Source organism: Sus scrofa, chromosome X (genome assembly GCF_000003025.6).
Source record: "Sus scrofa isolate TJ Tabasco breed Duroc chromosome X, Sscrofa11.1, whole genome shotgun sequence".
Lineage (NCBI taxonomy): Eukaryota > Metazoa > Chordata > Mammalia > Artiodactyla > Suidae > Sus > Sus scrofa.
In genome coordinates this window covers 4090061-4096060 of record NC_010461.5, presented here as the reverse complement: position 1 = coordinate 4096060, position 6000 = coordinate 4090061, and positions in this window count along the sequence as shown.

The window sequence follows — 6000 nt, the reverse complement described above, 5'->3', positions numbered from 1 at the left end:
AACTTGCCTGGGCTATGTGGTGCCTAGATACTTAGTGAAACATTATTTTCTGGGGGAGTCTGTGAGGTATCTCTGAATGAGATATACTTTTTTTTTTTTTTTCATGGGCACACCTGCAGCATATGGAAGTTCCAGGCTAGGGGTTGAATTGCAGCTGCAGCTACAGTTCTGCACCACAGCCACAGCAAGACCAGATCTGAGCCATATCTGTGACCTATGCCACAGCTTGAGTCAATGCTGGATCCTTAACACACTGAGCAAGGCCAGGGATTGAAGCCACATCCTCACAGAGACAACATCAGGCTCTTACCCTGTTGAGCCATAATGGGAATTTCTGGGCGAGATTCATATCTGAATTCACTCTGAGTAAAGCAGATTGCCCACCCACTGTGGGTGGGTCTGATCCAATCAGTTGAGGAGCCAAACAGAACACAATCAGCGAAGGACTTGACCTGCCATTGCTGATTGAAAGCTGGAGGAACCCATGAAGAAAGTATGAGAAGGAAATTAATTCTGCACATAGCCACCGAGCTTGGAAGAGGATCTCAACCCTCAGGTGAGATGTGTCGTTAGCCCAGCGGATACACGGATTCCCAGGTATCAGCAGACAACCCAGCTGAGCTGGGCTGGCCTCTGGCTTACAGAGCTGTGAATCCATGCATGAGCATTGGTTTTGACTAAGTGTGTGTTTGTTCATTGCACAGCCCATGGAAAATTATCTGTGGGAGAAGTAGAGTTTTCTGCCATCTACTTTCTGTCAAAGAAATGTGGACAGAAATGACAATTACAAGCACAGATCTGAAGAACAGTATGAGTTTCTTCTTGCCCCTCTGAGTGCTTCTGTCCTCTGTCCCTTGAGCCTGGGTCCTGGATATAACATGTGGAGCAGAGCTACACCAGATGATAGAAAAATGAGCAAGGGAACAAATGTGAATTTTTATGCCGTTGAGTTGTGTTGGCTTGTTACACAGCTTTATTGTGAAAATAGCTAATACATGGCCATTGCCAAACCAAACCAAAACCTATGGGACTTGAGCCAGAGTTTTTTTTTTTTTCCTTCCTTTTATAACAGCAGTCTCAGCATTAGGAAGTTTCTGGGCCAGGGATTGAATCCAAGCTGCAACTGCAATCTAAGCCACAGCCCTGGAAATGCTGGATCCTTCAACCCACTGCGTTGGGCCAAGGTTGAACCCACGTCACCTCAGAGACAACGCTGATCCTTAACCCACTGTATCACAGTGGAAACTCCTGGGCCAGAGTTGCTCTGTTTCTCTGAAGGTCTCTGTGGTCCTGTGGTTCTCTGACAGGTGGACTTAAACAGAAGGAAGCACTAGCATCAAAGAGCTCAAGACCAACACTGCCAACAAATGGCCTCAAAATCAAGAAACTGACCAAGTGTGCAAATAAACCCGCCTGAGGAAGGTCTGTATTTTACCAGACCCATTGAATGCCACGTACTCAAACAAATTAACCACATCACATATGCCAAAGTTACGTTTTTATTAACGTTGAAAATTATGTTGTATTCAGTGGACTTGCTGACGTCTTAAACCCAGGGAGCAAGCTCTCGCGTGGGTCTAAGTGACGGCTTTGAAAAACTAAGGGAAAATCCAGGATGTACAGGAGCTTTGGCAACAAAAACCAGGTTGTCAGAACATCAAAAAGATTCCTGTTAATTAAAGACGACCAGGCATTTCCAGTGAATGCAGGTCTCCCTTTTCTATGTATGGAAAGATGTCAGCATCTGTGCTGACTGAAATCATTCCTTTGAGATGCAGTTAACCATCTAGGATCAGCATCCTGCTTTCTCCATCCTAAATCCCCAAAGGGTGCCCAGTTGGGGGTGAAAAGTTACTTTTTTTTTTTTGGTCTTTTTGCCATTTCTAGGGCTGCTTCTGTGGCTATGGAGGTTCCCAGGCTAGGGGTCTAAGCAGAGCTGTAGCCACCATCCTACACCAGAGCCTCAGATCCAAGCTGCATCTGCAACCTACACCACAGCTCGCGGCAACACCGGATCCTTAACCCACTGAGCGAGGCCAGGGATCAAACCCGCAACCTCATGGTTCCTAGTTGGATTCGATAACCACTGAGCCATGATGGGAACTCTGAAAAGTTACTTTTTTTTTTTTTTTTTGTCTTTTTGTCTTTTGTTGTTGTTGCTATTTCTTGGGCCGCTCCCACGGCATATGGAGGTTCCCAGGCTAGGGGTTGAATCGGGGCTGTAGCCACCGGCCTACGCCAGAGCCACAGCAACGCGGGATCCGAGCCACGTCTGCAACCTACACCACACCTCACGGCAACGCCGGATCGTTAACCCACTGAGCAAGGGCAGGGACCGAACCCGAAACCTCATGGTTCCTAGTCGGATTCGTTAACCACTGCGCCACGACAGGAACTCCTTTTTTTTTTTTTTTTTTTTTTGAAAAGTTACTTTTTTTGAGTCCCCAGAATGATGAAGTTCATTCATTAACAATCTATATAAAGTTGAGTCCGTCTGTGACATTTTTAGCTGTTCAAAAAGAGAGTCAAAGCCAGGCATTCTGTTCTGGATGCCAGAGTCAGCACAGGAGCTCAGACTCATTCAGCTTTGTACTTTAAAAACCTCTACCTTCTTCAACCCAATGAGCCTTAGGAAAACCTCTTCATGTCTCTTATCCCCCAAATGCAAAAACGGCTCAGACAATAAAAGAATAATTAAACAATCAGTTTGACTGAAGGGGTAGAACAAATACATACAAATTGTTTTGCTTGTGTTTAAGGCTTTAATTCTACAGCCTAAGTTTAATTATCATTCACAACCCCCCAAGCCTGTGATCTTTTAGATAACTGAAAGTCGAATGTATATTAGATATCGTTTAGAATGATCTTAATTAGGCCAAGGCCTTATTCCTATTATTCTCTTCACTCATGAGTGTAAGCTATTTTAAGCCTATGCTATCTGCAAAAAAACAAACAAAAAAAATTCACTTTTTGTTTTGTGACTCTATTCCCAGCGCTAACTAAGCTAGCATTTTGATTTTTTTTTAATTGCTAAAAATCTAACTTTCCAAAGACATCAGTAAATCCCTTGGGACCTAGAATTCAGGAAAAGTGTAGAGTCTGCTACTGTAGGATATTCTATGAGATATATATTTTTAATTTTTAACAATTAAAAAAATTTCTTTTTATGGCCACATCTGCAGCATATGGAAATTCCCAAGCTAGGGGTCAAATTGGAGCTGCAGCTGCTGGCAGACACCACAGCCACAGCAACGCAGGATCTGAGCTGCCTCTGTCACCTACGCCACAGCTCATGGCAACGACAGATCCTTAAACCACTGAGCAAGGCCAGGGATCGAACCTTCATCCTCATGGATACTGGTTAGGTTCTAACTGCAGATCCTGAGCTTCCCCTGGGTTCTAGACTCAAGTCAGGTACAGAAAACACACTGTGGACAGAAGACTTCACTCTGTCCCTCAGAATCCAGGGGATGCATAAAGGGTCAACTTGTGGCCCAATTATCACCCCTTTGTGTGTGTGTGTGTTGAAGACTTTATTTTTACAGAAGTTTTAGATTCAAATCAAAATGGAGAGGAAGGAACACAGATTTCCCATCTCCCCCCAGCCCCCCCCCCCACAGGCACACCCTCCCCCCCTTATCCACATCCCCCACCTAGTGGTACATTTGTTACAGCGGATGAACTTATGTGGACACATCATGACATCTGGGTCACTCCTGGGGCTGTATATTCTATGAGTTTGGACAAACATATACTGGCATGTGTGCATCATTACAGTATCTATTCTACATGGTAAGTTTCTATTCTGGTATGAGTGTAGTATCTATTACAGTTTCTATTCTGCATCCCTACAGTTGCTATTACAGTATCTATTCTATTTGATTAGTTTCTATTACAGGATCTCTTCTGTATGGTTAGTTTCTATTATAGCATCTATTCTGTACAAGTATAGTTTCACCTCTCTAAAAAGATCCTCTGTGCCCCACTTATTCATCCTCCTTTTCACCCCCTGGAAACCACTGATCTTTTTATTGTCTCCAGGGTTTTGTGTGTTCCAGAATGTCACAGAGTTGGAATCACACGGTATGTGGCCCTTTCAGACTGGCTTCTCTCACTTAGCCATGTGCATTTAAGGTTACTCCCTGTCTTTTCATGGCTTGAGGGGTCATTTCTTTTTAGAGCCACAGTGTGGATGGACCACAGTTTATCCATCAGCCACCGAAAGACATCTTGATGGCTTTCAGGTTTTGGCCATGGTGAATACAGCTGCTGTAAGCATCCACCTGCAGGTCTTGGGGTGGATGCAAGGTTCCAGTTCCTTTGGGACTACTCTCTTTTTGTTTCATCTTTTATCTTCTTTTTTAGGGCTACACCTGTAGCATGTGGAAGTTGCCAGGCTAGGGGTTGAAGTTCTCCGGCTATGCCACAGCAACACCAGATCTGAGCTGCATCTGCGACCTACACTGCAGCATGCAGCAACACTGGATCCTCGACCCACTGAGTGAGGCCAGGGATCGAACCCACATCCTCATGGATACTAGTCTGGTTCTTAATCCCCTGAGCCATAACGGGAACTCTGGGACCACTCTGTTTTTAAGCTGCCTCTAGTGAGCAGAGGAGAAAGAAGGGACAGTGTGGTCTCGCTCCAGGTTGAATGTCCCCCAAGTCCCTGCAGGCCACCTTCCCAGGGTTGAGAGGAGATGAAAGATTTCTGTAAAGGTGTTGGGCATTGTTCTATTCACATTGGATAAAAAGATGATATAAAAACTGGCCCCTGCCTCCAGGGGCTGGCAGTTGAAAACATATGTGGTTGAAACCATACAGAAGATAAAACCACAGTTTACAGGTTCCAATGGGGAAACAGTATGTTTCTCAGAGATGAGATGACGGAACTAAGAATTCTAAGATCAATAGCAACTCATCAACTTGAGGACAGTGGAGAAGGGGGCCTTCAGGTCATGAGCAGAAGCTGGCACATAGCTGGACTTTGTTGACCAAGGTCAACTGCAAACACAAAGTGCCATCAGCAGCCTGTGATGCCACCTAATGAGGATAGTGATGGTTCACAGCTGTGTCACAAAACCCATCCAGACAGTTAATTCTGAAGCCCTGAATGTGAAGCCTTCTTATTTTTAATTTATTGAAATAATGGACTCCATTTTTTTTGGGGGGGGTGAAGGAGAAAAAGATAGCTTTATTATTTTGCCAGGCAGAAGGGGACCACAGCAGGCTAATGCTTTAAAGACTGTGCCCCCACACACTGGAAGGGATTAGGAGATGGTTTTGTAATTTGGAGAGTGGAAAAGAGGGCTGCAGATAAGGATCAGGGTAGAGGCAAGCTGGCATTGCCTTTCAAACTTGGTGTTTAGGGGCCCCAGGACTGGTTCTGGGGGTCCTCCTTCTTCTGGGAATGAAGAATGCTCCGACAAGTAGTTCTTCCCTTGGTTGGGGGTTTTAGTTCTGCAGTATAAGGCTCAAAGATATTGTTAGGAATATTCCTTAAGGAGGAACCAGGACCCTGTCCCAAGGCTGCACTATTGTCTCGTGACTGCTCCTTCCTGGTCTCTGCATCCCCTCCCTTCCCTGATAAGCATCTGCCCTTTGGAGCTCAGGGAAGGTCATGGAGGCTGAAGCTTATTCCCTAAAAACAAGACACAGAGGACACAGAAAGCCCCAAAGGGCGCTCGCTCCGTCACATTCCCCCCTTTTCTTTGATACTCCTCAGTCTTGAGGAGAACAGGTGTTGGGCAAGACAGGGAATAATTTTGGATAGGGATGTGACTCATAAACTTGGTACTTCTATTGCAATACAATTCAGATCTCATAAAAGTCAGCATTCTACTGTGGACAATTTGGTGGCTTTTAGTATAGTCACAAAAGTTGTTGTGTGACCATCACCACCGTCTGATTTCAAACACTTTCATCAGAGCAAAAAGGAAAACCTGCTCCCACCAGAAGTCAGTTCCCAACCTCAGCAATATTTTTTTTTTTTTTTTTTTT